At 37.1% G+C, this 13972-nt stretch overlaps 1 pseudogene; it reads left to right on the forward strand.

Annotated features, from left to right (window-relative positions):
• The first annotated feature begins 3663 nt into the window (after window positions 1-3663).
• On the forward strand, window positions 3664-5839 carry LOC113896621 (annotated as a pseudogene).
• The last annotated feature ends 8133 nt before the right edge of the window (window positions 5840-13972 follow it).

Raw genomic sequence — 13972 nt, forward strand, 5'->3', positions numbered from 1 at the left:
TTGGTTGTTTGGCACATTGTAAAATCACTTTTGAACTGCTATCAGCAATTATGGCCTCCAACCTGGGCTATTTTGGCACACAAACCAAATTTGATGACACTGGTATAACTTAGTCAATGAATAAAACTGTCCTTGTATTTTGCTATGCATAAAATCATCATTATTTATTTAAATCATCACCATGTACATAGAAAATACCACCTGATACTTTATTCTAGCCATAAAATTATCTATTATTTTCTGTTTCCCATATATCCTGTTCAATTATGAAGGTTCATTTCTAATTCAAGAGGAAGAGGGAAAGACTAATAAATAGGAGATCTTATTTCAATTTGTTTAAATATATACAATGTTCAAAAACCAATTCTCATAAGGCATTAGAGGAAGCAGGAAATTTAATCCCTATTTGACTTTGTATTAGGTAAACTCCCTTCAGTTGAAAGTATTAGGAAAAAAGGTATTTAGTGCTTCAGGTAACTGAAAAATTAAAGATGTAGTGACCCAATAATACTAATAAGCTCTTGATTTCATTCTGACCCTCCATTCTTTTCCACAATATATATTTTATCTAAACATGAACATCCTTGTACTTTTAGGTTAGATAGCTTTGACAAGAGTTACATGTCTCTTATAGGAAGGCGGAAATATGTTCTCTTCTTGCAAACCCCACACAAAATCTTGAACTTCCTTGAGCCAACCACTTCCTTTGTCAACCTCTGATTGTGAGGATCAGGGGAATGTGATCCTCTATTTTGGTAAGGTGATTGTCTGGATTTAATCCCACCCATATCACATGACTGGAAATTTTGGGGATTTTCTAGAAAAAGAGAAGAGGGAGAAAGAGGAGACAAGATCATGGGGCAAAAGGACTTAAGCTCACCTATTCTCATAAAAACACCAAAATCACAACTAACTGCTGAAAAAAACATTCAAAAAAGGATAGGAACCTACCACAAAAGGTAGTTAACTTCCAAAGACAAAGTAGAAGCCACAATGAGATGGTAAGATACAATCAAATCCTATACCCACTGGGTGGGTGACTCACAAACTGGAAAACAATCATATCACAGAATGAAACAGAAATAAACAATAGAAAAGATCAATAAAACTAAACTCTGGTCCTATGAAAAAACAAACAAAATTGATAAACCTTTAGCCACACTCATCAAGGAAAAAAAACGGAGAGGGCTCAAATCAAGAAAATTAGAAATGAGAAAGGAGAAGTTAGACACCACAGAAATACAAAGTATCACAAGGGTCTACAAAAAAGAATTATATGCCAATAAAATAGACAACCTAGAAGAAATGGAAAAGTTCTTAGAAACATACAACCTTCCAAGTCTGAACCAAGAAGAAAAAGAAAATATGAGCAGACCAATCACAAGCACTAAAACTGAAACTGACTAAAAATCTTCCAAAACACAAAAGTCCAGGACCAGATGGCTTCACAGGCAAATACTATCAAACACTTAGAAAAGAGTTAAAATGTATCCTTATCAAACTATCCCAAAAATTAGAGGAAGGAACACTCCCTAACTTATTCTATAAGGTCACCATCACCTTCAAAACCAGACAAAGATACCACACACACACACACAAATTACAGATATCACTGATGAACATAGATGCAAAAACCCTTAAAAATTAATCCAATATATTAAAAGGATGATACATCATGATCAAGTTGGATTCATCCCAGGGATGTAATAATTTTTTTTGATATCGACAGATCAATCGGTATGATATACCACATTAACAAACTGAGGATAAAATCCATCTGATCATCTCAATAGATGCAGAAAAAGCTTTTGATAAAATCCAACACTTATTTAAAACAAAAACTCTGCAGGAAGTGGGCATAGAGAGAGCATGCTCCTGCTGCTAAGTCGCCTCAGTTGTGTCTGACTGTGTGCAACCCCATAGACGGCAGCCCACCAAGCTCCCCCGTCCTTGGGATTCTCCAGGCAAGAACACTGGAGTGGGTTGCCATTTCCTTCTCCAACGCATGAAAGTGAAGTCGCTCAGTTGTGTCCAACTCTCAGCGACCCCATGGACTGCAGCCTACCAGGCTCCTCCATCCATGGGATTTTCCAGGCAAGAGTACTGGAGTGGGGTGCCATTGCCTTCTCTGAGAAAGAGCATCATTCAACATAATAAAGGTCATATATTACAAACCTACAGCTAATACTATACTCAACAGTGAAAAGCTGAACGCATTCCCTCTAAGATCAAGAATAAGACAAGGATGTCCACTGTCATCACTTCTATTCAATTTGGTTTTGGATGTCCTAGGCCAGCAATCAGAAGAAAAAGAAGAAAAAGGAATCCAAATCGGAAAAAAAAAAAAAAAAAGTAAAACTGTCACTGTCTCCAGATGATATGATACTATAGATAGGAAATCCTAAAGACGCCACCAGAAAACTACTAAAGCTAATCAATGAATCTAGTAAAGTTGAAGAATACAAAATTAATACGCAGAAATATCTTGCATTCCTATACACTAACAATGAAAGCTCAGAAAGAAATTATCTGATTTCTTTGATAATTGAGAGGACACAACCTCATTTGCCATCACATCAAAAAAAAAAAAAAAAGTAGGAGCAAACCTATCTAAGGAGGCAAAAGTCTTATACTCTGAAAACTGTAAGACATTGATATGACCAAAATTGAAGATGACACAAACAGATGGAAAGATATACCATATTCTTGGATTAGAAGAATTAGTATTGTCAAATAACTATACTACCCAAGGCAAAATACAGATTCAGTGCAATGCCTATCAAGTTAACAATGGCATTTTTTGCAGAACAAGAACAAAAAGTTCAAAGTTAGTATGGAAACACACACACACACAAACCCAAACAGCCAAAGCAACCCTTAGTGGCAGAAAAAAGGAGATGGAGGAGTCAGTCTCCCTGACTTCAGCCTATACTACAAAGCTACAGTCATCAAAACAGTATGGCACTGACAGAAAAACAGAAATATAGATCAATATAACAGGATAGAAAACCAAGAAATAAACCCATGCACCTATGGTCACCTTAATCTATGATCAAGGAGGCAATAATGTACAAGAAGAAGAGAGTCCCTTCAAAAAGTAGTGCAGAGAAAATTGGACAGCTACATGTAAAAGAATTAAATTAAAATTTTAATACCATACACAAAAATAAACTGAAAATGGATTAAAGACCTAAATCAAGACTGTATACTATAAAACTCCTAGAAGGAAACATAGACAGAACACTCTTTGATGTACATCACAGCAGTATCTTTTTGCATCCACCTCCTAGAATAATGAAAATAAGAACAAAAATAAAAAATGAATGGGACCTAATTAGGTTTAAAGGCCTTTGCCCAGTAAAGGAAACCATAAACAGAACAGAAAAACAACACACAGAATGGGAGAAAATATTTGCAAATGATGTGACCAACAAGGGATTAATCTCCAAAATTTATGAACTGCTCATGCAGCTCAAGATCAAAAAGCCAAATAACCCAACCCCCAAGTGGGCACAAGATCTAAAAAGACATTTCCATTAAAAAAAAGAAGATATACACTGGGCAGCTGGCAGGGTGGCTGAGGGGCAGAGCTTGGGCAAGAGTGGTCTCTTTGCCTCATTTGTGACCTAGCATCACCGGGAAACTGTACTGGCCACCATCACCATGAAGATCTGGACTTCAGAGCACGTCTTTGACCACCCATGGGAAATTTTTACAACAGCTGCAATGCAGAAACACCCAAACTCTATGAACCCGAGTGTGGTTGGAGCTGATGTACTGGACAGACACATATACCCCTCTGGAAGGTTGCACAGCCATAGACTTCTCAGCACAGAGTGGGGACTGCCTTCCATTGTGAAATCTATTATTGGTGCAGCAAGAATCAAAACATATATGCAAGAATATTCTATAGTGGATCCATAATGGAACTTAAATCTACAAATATTTCATTTACAAATATGGTTTCAGTAGATGAGAGACATATATAAACCACATCCTCAAGACCCAGAAAAAAATACTTGACTCGAGAAGCCATAATTACCGTGAAAGAGATCAGTCTCAGCAGTTACCTTGAAGGGCTGATGGCAAGTACGATATCATCAAATGCTAACAAAGAAAAAGAAGATATTAAGAAGACATGGCAAGAACACAGAAGAAATGTACAAAAAAGATCTTCATGACCCAGATAACCACAACGTTGTGATCACTCACCTAGAGCCAGACGTCCTGGAATGAGAAGTAAAGTGGGCCTTAGGAAGCATCACTACAAATAAAGCTAGTGGAGGTGATGGAATTCCAGTTGAGCTATTTCAAATCCTGAAAGATGATGCTGTGAAAGTGCTGCACTCAATATGCCAGCAAATTTGGAAAACTCAGCAGTGGTCACAGGACTGGAAAAGGTCAGTTTTCATTCCAATGCCAAAGAATGTTCAAACTACTACACAATTGCAATCATCTCACACGCTAGCAAAGTAATGCTTTAAATTCTCCAAGCCAGGCTTCAACAGTACATGAACCGTGAAATTCCAGATGTTCAAGCTGGATTTAGAAAAGGCAGAGGAACCAGAGAACAAATTGCCAATATCTACTAGATCATCAAGAAAGCAATAGAGTTCCAGAAAAAAACATCTATTTCTGCTTTATTGACTATGCCAAAGCTTTTGACCATGTGGATCACAACAAACTCTGGAAAATTCTTAGACAGATGGGAATATCAGACCACCTGACCTGCCTCTGGAGAAATTTGTATGCAGGTCAGGAAGCAACAGCTAGAACTAGACATGGAACAACAGACTGGTTCCAAATCGGGAAAGGAGTACGTCAAGGCTGTATACTGTCACCCTGCTTATTTAACTTATATACAGAGTACATCATGAGAAACACTGGGCTGGAGGAATCACAAGCTAGAATCAAGATTGCCGAGAGAAATAGCAATAACCTCAGATATGCAGATGACACCACCCTTATGGCAGAAAGTGAAGAAGAACTAAAAAGCCTCTTGATAAAAGTGAAAGAGGAAAGTGAAAAAGTTGGCTTACAACTCAACATTCAGAAAACTAAGATCATGGCATCTGGTCCCATCATTTCATGGGAAATAGATGGGGAAACAGTGGAAACAGTGTCAGACTTTATTTTTTTGGGCTCCAAAATCACTGCAGATGGTGACTGCAGCCATGAAATTAAAAGATGCTTGCTCCTTGGAAGAAAAGCTATGACCCACCTAGACAGTACATTAAAAAGCAGAGACATTACTTTGCCAACATTACTTTGCCATCTAGTCAAAGCTATGGTTTTTCCAATGGTCATGTATGAATGTAAGAGTTGGACTATAAAGAAAGCTGAGTGCTGAAGTATTAATGCTTTTGAACTGTAGTGTTGCAGAAGACTCTTGAGAATCCCTTGGACTGCAAGGAGATCCAACCAGTCCATCCTAAAGGAAATCAGTCCTGAATATTCATTGGAAGGCCTGATGCTGAAGCTGAAACTCCAGTACTCTGGCCACCTGATGGGAAGAACTGACTTATCTGAAAAGACCCTGATGCTGGGAAAGATTGAAGGCAGGAGGAGAAGGGGATGGCAGAGGATGAGATGGTTGGATGGCATCGCCAACTCAATGGACATGAGTTTGAGTAAATCCAGGAGTTGGTGATGGACTGGGAGGCCTAGCGTGCTGCAGTCCATGGGGTCACAAAGAGTCAGATACAACTGAGAGACTGAACTGAATAAAGGCTGAGAATCAGTGGAGTGTGTAATACATAAACTAAATGTTGAAATTGAGGAACTGACAGCTTTGGCAGGACAGACACCAATGGCAGCAGCAGCATTTGTGAAGAAATGATAATGAAAGTTGATACACAGCACCCAGTTCCCCAAGTCTCTACAAGCTGGCAGTATATTTATTTGTTATTTAAAAAATACAACCCTATTTTAGGTAGAATTCTTTTTAATAAGCTAAAGCTATGTGACTTGATCAAACCAAAGAGGTCAGGGTTTCTAAATAAAAGGGATCAGCTGAAATTCATATGGTCAGAAATGACTGATTTTGAGAATTCAATACACGCAAAATTTTAACAATTTTTGAAAAGTATGTTTGGAAATTGGTATTGGCTGGTGAAACCTCTTTAGGGTAGAATTTTAAAGCTTTTCATTCATTGGAATTCTATCTGGCTTTGGACCAACCTCAGAAGCAAACAGAGCCCTCTCTGTATATGCACAACTGCCCTGTTTCAGTAATCTTGGAGAGCTTACATGAGGGAACTCACTTTTAAAGGAGAAACTGTATCATTTTAAAAAGACATTAACTGCATAAAATAATTTGCTCTGCTATAAACCACCATTAAAAATCATTATGTTTTCATTTCATACCCAGATAACATTATTTTGGAGTAAAAATTATCACAAAAGTAATAAATGACTCCAACAAAAGTACATTATATTGTGTTAAAGAGTACTGTACTGATTTGCCAAAGTTTTGTAACTTAGTAAAGGTATTACCTTACTTGGATTTGTACTTTAGGATTTAGTATGCTGTATCATGGGTTGGTTATGTTAACTGAAAAAATAAAGTCATTACCAGAAAAAAAAAAAAAAAGTGGGATATATAGATGGCCAAAAAGCACAAGGTGCTCAACACTGCCAACAGTGCTAATTAGCAGAGAAATGCAAATTAAAACAACAATGAACTACTTCCTCACACTAGTCAAAATGGCCATCATGAAAAAGTCTACAAACAATAAATGCTGGAGAGGATGTGGAACAAAGGGAACCCTCCTACACTGTTGGTGGGAATGTAAATTTCCCAACCACTATGAAAAATATACATATGGAAAACTAACAACAGAACTACCATGTAATCCATCAATCCCATTCCTGGGTATATATCTGGAGAAAATTATATTTTGCAAAGACACATGCAACCAATAATTATTGCAGTACTATTTGAAATAGCTGACATGGAAGCAACCTAAATGCCCACCAACAGAGGAATGGATAAAGATGATGTGATACATGTACACAGTGGAATATTACTCAGCCATAAAAACAATAAAATAATGCCATTTCCATCAATATAGATGAATCTAGAGATTATCATACTAAAGGAAGTCAGAGAAAGACAGATATCATATGATATCACTTATATGTCGAATCTTAAAAAATGAAACAAATGAATTTATTTAGAAAACAGAAACAGACTCACAGACCTAGAAAATAAACTTATAGTTACCAAACAGAAAATGAGGGGGTGGGGGAAAATTAGAGGAGGTTGAGATTAATACTAATACACAAAAAAATACATATAAAATAGATAACAATACCCTACTGTATAGCACAGGAACCTCTACTCAATACTCTGTAATAACCCACATGAAAAAGTAATCTGAAGAATATATGTGTGTGTGTGTGTATATATATATTATATATATGTAAAATAGATGTGTATACACACACACACATATAACCTGGTAGCTCAGACAGTAAAGACCCAGGTTCGATCCCTGGGTTGGAAACTTCCATGGAGAAGGGAATGGCTACCTACTCCAGTCTTGCCTGGAGAATTCCATGGACAGAGGAGCCTGATGGGCTACAGTCTGTGTGGTCGCAAAGAGTTGGACATGATTAAGTTCTTTGTATGCAGAAAACTGTATCACTTTGCTGTATACCTGAAACTAATACAGCACTGTAAATCATATTGCTAATTGCCAAGTTGCTTCAGCCGTGTCCGACTCTGTGTGACCCCATAGATGGCAGCCCACCAGGCTCCCCCGTCCCTGGGATTCTCCAGGAAAGAACACTGGAGTGGGTTGCCATTTCCTTCTCCAAAGCATGAAAGTGAAAAGTGAAAGTGAAGTCGTTCAGTCGTGTCCGACCTTCAGCGACCCCGTGGACTGTAGCCTACCAGGCTCCTCCATCCATGGGATTTTCCAGGCAAGAGTACCGGAGTGGGGTGCCATTGCCTTCTCTGGTAAATCATATACTCTAATATAAATAAAAAATTTTTAAAAAGAAGATATTTGAGGCAGAAAGTTGGTTATGCAGGAAATGGGATATGAAGGGGAATGTCAAGGCAGCCCAGATCAATAACTACAGAAAGCCACTCCCTCCCCAGGGCTGAGGAACAAAATAAGAGGGGAGGTGAATCCTCATCAACACGGGGGCTTAGGATGGGCCATCCCTAAAAATGCCGAAGTGGCATATTATGTCAAGTTAAAACTACATAATAATGGCCTATGAAAGAACGACACCCTGACTCTCCTCTCTTGTCTCTGTAAAAGCTAGAAATGAATCCCCTGTGTGAAAGGTGCCCTTCCTGCATCTCGGGGTAGAAGGACACTCTTACTGCCAAAGCTGGGAATTCAGTCAAAGAGGTCTAATAAACAAACCATGTTCCTTCTTTATTTACTGCCTCAAGCCCAAACTGTTTAGGTTCTTCACTAAATATGCACCAAAAGCCCAAGTTTCTTGATCCTGCCACTTCCTCAGAAATTTGTGGTTTCTTTGTCTAAAAGCAATATGTGAACTGTGAACTTCCAGATGTTCAAGCTGGTTTTAGAAAAGGCAGAGGAACCAGAGATCAAATTGCCAACATCCACTGGATCATTGAAAAAGCAAGACTTCCAGAAACACATCTATTTCTGCTTTATTGACTATGCCAAAGCCTTTGACTCTGTGGATCACAATAAACTGTGGAAATTTCTGAAAGAGATGGGAATACCAGACCACCTCACCTGCCTCTTGAGAAACCTGTATGCAGGTCAAGAAGCAACAGTTAGAACTGGACATGGAACAACAGACTGGTTCCAAATAGGAAAAGGAGTACATCAAAGCTATATATTGTCACCCTGCTTATTTAACTTATATGCAGAGTACTTCATGAGAAACGCTGGGCTCGAAGAAGAACAAGCTGGAATCAAGATTGCCGGGAGATATATCAATAACCTCAGATATGCAGATGACACCACCCTTATGGCAGAAAGTGAAGAGGAACTCAAAAGCCTCTTGATGAAAGTGAAAGAGGAGAGTGAAAAAGTTGGCTTAAAGCTCAACATTCAGAAAATGAAGATCATGGCATCCGGTCCCATCACTTCATGGTAAATAGATGGGGAAACAGTGGAAACAGTGTCAGACTTTCTTTTTCTGGGCTCCAAAATCACTGCAGATGGTGATTGCAGCCATGAAATTAAAAGACGCTTACTCCTTGGAAGGAAAGTCATGACCAACCTAGATAGCACATTCAAAAGCAGAGACATTACTTTGCCAACAAAGGTCCGTCTAGTCAAGGCTATGGTTCTTCTAGTGGTCATGTATGGATGTGAGAGTTGGACTGTGAAGAAAGCTGAGCGCTGAAGAATTGGTGCTTTTGAACTGTGGTGTTGGAGAAGACTCTTCAGAGTCCCTTGGCCTGCAAGGAGATCCAACCAGTCCATTCTGAAGGAGATCAGCCCTGGGATTTCTTTGGAAGGAATGATGCTAAAGCTGAAACTCCAGTACTTTGGCCACCTCATGCAAAGAGTTGACTCATTGGAAAAGACTCTGATGCTGGGAGGGATTGGGGGCAGGAGGAGAAGGGGACAACAGAGGATGAGATGGCTGGATGGCATCACTGACTCGATGGACGTGAGTCTGGGTGAACTCCAGGAGTTGGTGATGGACAGGGAGTCCTGGCATGCTGCGATTCATGGCATCTCAAAGAGTTGGACACGACTGAGTGACTGAACTGAACTGAACTGTCTAAAAAGTATAAAAGTGCTTTTTGTCACTTCTTAGGTCTCCTTTTTTTTAGAATTCATGTGTAAATTAAAACATTTTTTCTGTTTAAAATAAAATTTTCCAATATCTATTTAATAAACAAATTTTTGTGCTTAAATAAAGCATCTGTTATACTATGTGCTTAAGATGCAATGATGAATAAGATTATATTTGCACTACAGGACTCACATCACTTGCATTTATTCCTCCTTCTACATTTCTATTGCTGCTAAACCAGTCTTAACTAGCTCATTGACTCTATTCTCGTTCATATCCAATTCACCTCCACAGTGCTGCCAGATTAATTTCACTATAAAAAAAAAAAAACACTTTGCATATATTACAATCTTTTTAAAAACTTGTGATCATTCTACATTTTCTAGCAAACTATGTTATATGTTTTTAACAGGTAGTCAAGGCAGTCAGCAATATGTTCTCCATCCTAGTTTGAAGCTCTCTGTCCACTCCCCCAAACCCTCTGTTCCTTCCAAACTAGTCTACACACTACTCCTACACAAGCCATATATATCCCTACTATCAAGCTTTAGTTCACACCATTTTCCTTGCCTGGGATGTATACTTCCTGCACTAAATGTATCTAAGTAGAAAAATACAATTTCAAGTATACAAAATATTTTCACAACTTTAGAGGTAACTTTTAAAAAGAATATCAGTTACTTGTTGAAAAAAACTATGGATATGTAACTTTTAAGAATATATTCTATTTTGTCTGTTAGGTGGTACATACCTGAGCTTCCTTTTTTGAGGTATGTACCACCTAATTGGAGAAATAGAATATATTTACTTAAAAGTTAAGTGTGTGTGTATATATATATATACATACACACACACACACACACACACAACTCTCTGCCTCTGTACACAAAATGCGGTGGTAGAACGAACTTAAAACACTTAAACAGAACTTTAAAATTCACACAATACATTATTATATCATAAACGAGTTTTCCTATATTTTATACTGAAGGCTTTTTTGAGCTTGGCTTCGAGTTAATTATGTAAGATTAAGTTATTACTCTGAATTAGTATCCTTACCACAGTTCCATCATTACTCTCAGACTTGTAGAATTTTGAACTGTAAGAGGCTTGATAAATACTCAAGACTGTTTCTGAAGGCATGTAGTTATGAAATCAAAGTATCTCATCTGGATCTCATTTCTTAGCTGTCCAGGGTTTTTGCTACAACATCCAGAATCTAAGTTGCCAACTACTCCAACATATATGCATTGTAGGAAATGAAATTAAGAAATATTAATCACTAACTTTCTTCATAACTAGTCCAAGATACATGTAACAACATGTCACCAATTTAAATGATAATGCATATTTTTCTAAAGTTATTAATAATGATGAGAATTTCAGTGGTGATTTATTTGGACAGTAAGAAGCCTCTGGTCTATTATAACCTCACCTCTTTTTTTCTTTTAACCTTGATGTTAGAACAAACACTTTATAAGTTAATCTTAAAGTAAGTTTTTTTTTTTTAAAGCAAATTTTGAATTGCCAAGAATGAGTTCCTAAATTTGGCCAACCAATAGCTTTATATAGAGTAACAGTAGTAGCAATAACAATAATAAAAATAATGATAATATTAACTGGCAGAATGCTTTTATGTGGCAAATTTTTCTAAAAACTTCAAATGAATTGATTTATTAAAAATCATATAGAATCCACCTATAAGGTGTACACCTTATGTACACCTATAAGGTGTACATCTCACCTGTACAGATGAGAAATATGAAGCTTCAAGGTTACTAAACTTGTTCAAGGGAACAAAGTATCTTCTAACTCAAACTACTGCCTCAAAGGATTGTTTTTATCTACTATACTAGATCTCAGAACTGCAGTCTTACTTCTATGGGAGCATCTGATTTGTATTTCTAAAAATGGAGAACAGAGTAGACAGTTTATCATTCTTTAGTCCTCAAATATTCTATAAAAAAAGTTGCAAATATCTGGAGCTAATTGTCTTTAAATATATTTTATAATAACGAGATAATAGCAGATTTGTAAAATCCATCAGTCCCCTTTTTTAACTAGTTCAGATTTAATAACATAAAATATGCTAGTAATTTTTCCTGAATACTTATTTAAATAATGTCATAGTTTCATTTGTCTGTTTTGTTAGCTGTTAATTTGTCATTAGACAAATTGTAATTTCTCAGGTTTCACTTTCCTGCTATGCCATGATTTATCAAGTTTTTTTCTGAAGATAGACGTTCAATCCACCAAACATTATTTTCTTTGCAGTACTTCATCTGATAAACGGAAATGATGACAACACAATGGAAAAATATCTCTAACACTGAAAATGTTTCTGTCTCATATTGAAGGTTTTGATAGAAGAGATACAGTGTACAATTAATTGTATGATTGACTAACCAACGGCTTTTTATTAAAAGATAAAATATGTAATAAATAGGACTGATAAATGTAAGTCAGTGTAGAGTCATATTTTGACAGTCTCCAAGGCAACCTTCATTTTTTTAAAACTTGTTCATGATTTATGTTTTGGAAAAGTGGGAATTTCATTAAAAATAATTGAGTTCCATGGTGTTTCTTAAGATACAGAAACTTGATGATAGTTATCAAGCTTTTATGAGGGGTCTAGACATATGCTAGACATATGCTAGACATAGGATTCCCCTAAGAATACATGGAATTTAATTTGTCTATCAACTGCTTACTATCTTTACATTGCATAATATTCAACCTTCTTTATAGCCCTATCTACCTAAGGAGGTGCCCCATAAGAGGTCAAAGAAAATGTAGCAGTAGATTGAGACATTTTTTCTCTTTGATAATAACAATAACCAGCCTTTTTGAATACATATTACATGGAAGAAACTGGCTAAACATCTTTCATTTAATCATCAGTCTATCCTCAAGCAGCCCTTATAAGACATGTGTTATTTTTAATTCCATTTTTTTAGAGAAAACAGACACAAGGAAGTTAATTTACCCAACTAGGAAATATTAAGAGCCAAGTTCTAATCGATATGTATGAGTCTGTTCATGATTTATCAACCCAGGGAAAGCCTCTGTCTCTCCTTACTCCTGGCCTAGAGCCACAGGAAGTGAACAAAACCCATCTATGGTCCATCTTAAACTGGGCCACCATATTATATCCATCTGTATATTAAATGTTGAAAGATAAAAAGTAAATATGCAAAAGAGTGGGAAACCACACACCCAAGGCCACTTGGAATCAGAACTCTGTGGTGTGGGAAAAATAGAGACCAGACTGGCAGTAGGGGTTCTCTCCTAAGATTCCAGAGAGATGGGCCCAGAATTTCTGTCTTCCTCTTTGGCCATCTCATGCTGAGATATAAATGAAAAAGTTTGATGACCTGGACTTCTGAGTCTCAATTTCATTGCAGAAGCCATAGAATGCTTAACTCCTCAGTCCTCTCCTAAGAGCTACAGGAAGACATCTCCATGAGTATACTTCCATGACTTCATGGAGGCACTGTCAATAAAGAAAAAAATTCCTCCCATTTGTAAAGATTAAAATCTTAACTTATCAACAAGTCAACCCAAAATTAAGATGCAGCACTCCAATGGGAAACTCTTCCAAAACCACTGTCCAGCTTGACTCTACCCTTCCTATCACCCAATGAATGAATCACTTGCTTTGGACTATCTTATCCTTTTATCAATAACTAGGATAATTTATTACATGTTCTTAGACTAATCACCAAGAAACTGGTTAATATTTAAAATATTACCATGCATAAATTGATTGTGTTAAAGCTGTGTCTCAAGAAGTCTGTGTTAGTTGCTCAATCAAGTCCGACTCTTTGGGACCCCATGGACTGTAGCCCACCAGGCTCCTCTGTCCATGGAATTCCCCAGGCAAGAATACTGGAGTGGATTGCCATTTCCTTCCTGCATACATCTAAATAGGATTTAAATTGCTATTAGAGCTACCATAACTATGCAATCTCCCTCCTGGGCACATACCCAGAAAAAAAAAAAAAATGATCCAAAAGGATACATGCACCCCAGTGTTCACTGCAGCAGTATTTCTAACAACCAAAACATGACATGGAAGCAATGTAAATGTTCATCAGGAGAGTAATGGATAAAGAAGATGTGGTAAATACATACAATGGAATATTACTCAACCATTAAAAAGAGCGAAATAATGCAATTTGCAGCAACATGGGAAGACCTGGAGATTGTCGCGCTGAGTGAAGTAAGT

The sequence above is a fragment of the Bos indicus x Bos taurus genome, chromosome 7 (assembly GCF_003369695.1).
Source record: "Bos indicus x Bos taurus breed Angus x Brahman F1 hybrid chromosome 7, Bos_hybrid_MaternalHap_v2.0, whole genome shotgun sequence".
Lineage (NCBI taxonomy): Eukaryota > Metazoa > Chordata > Mammalia > Artiodactyla > Bovidae > Bos > Bos indicus x Bos taurus.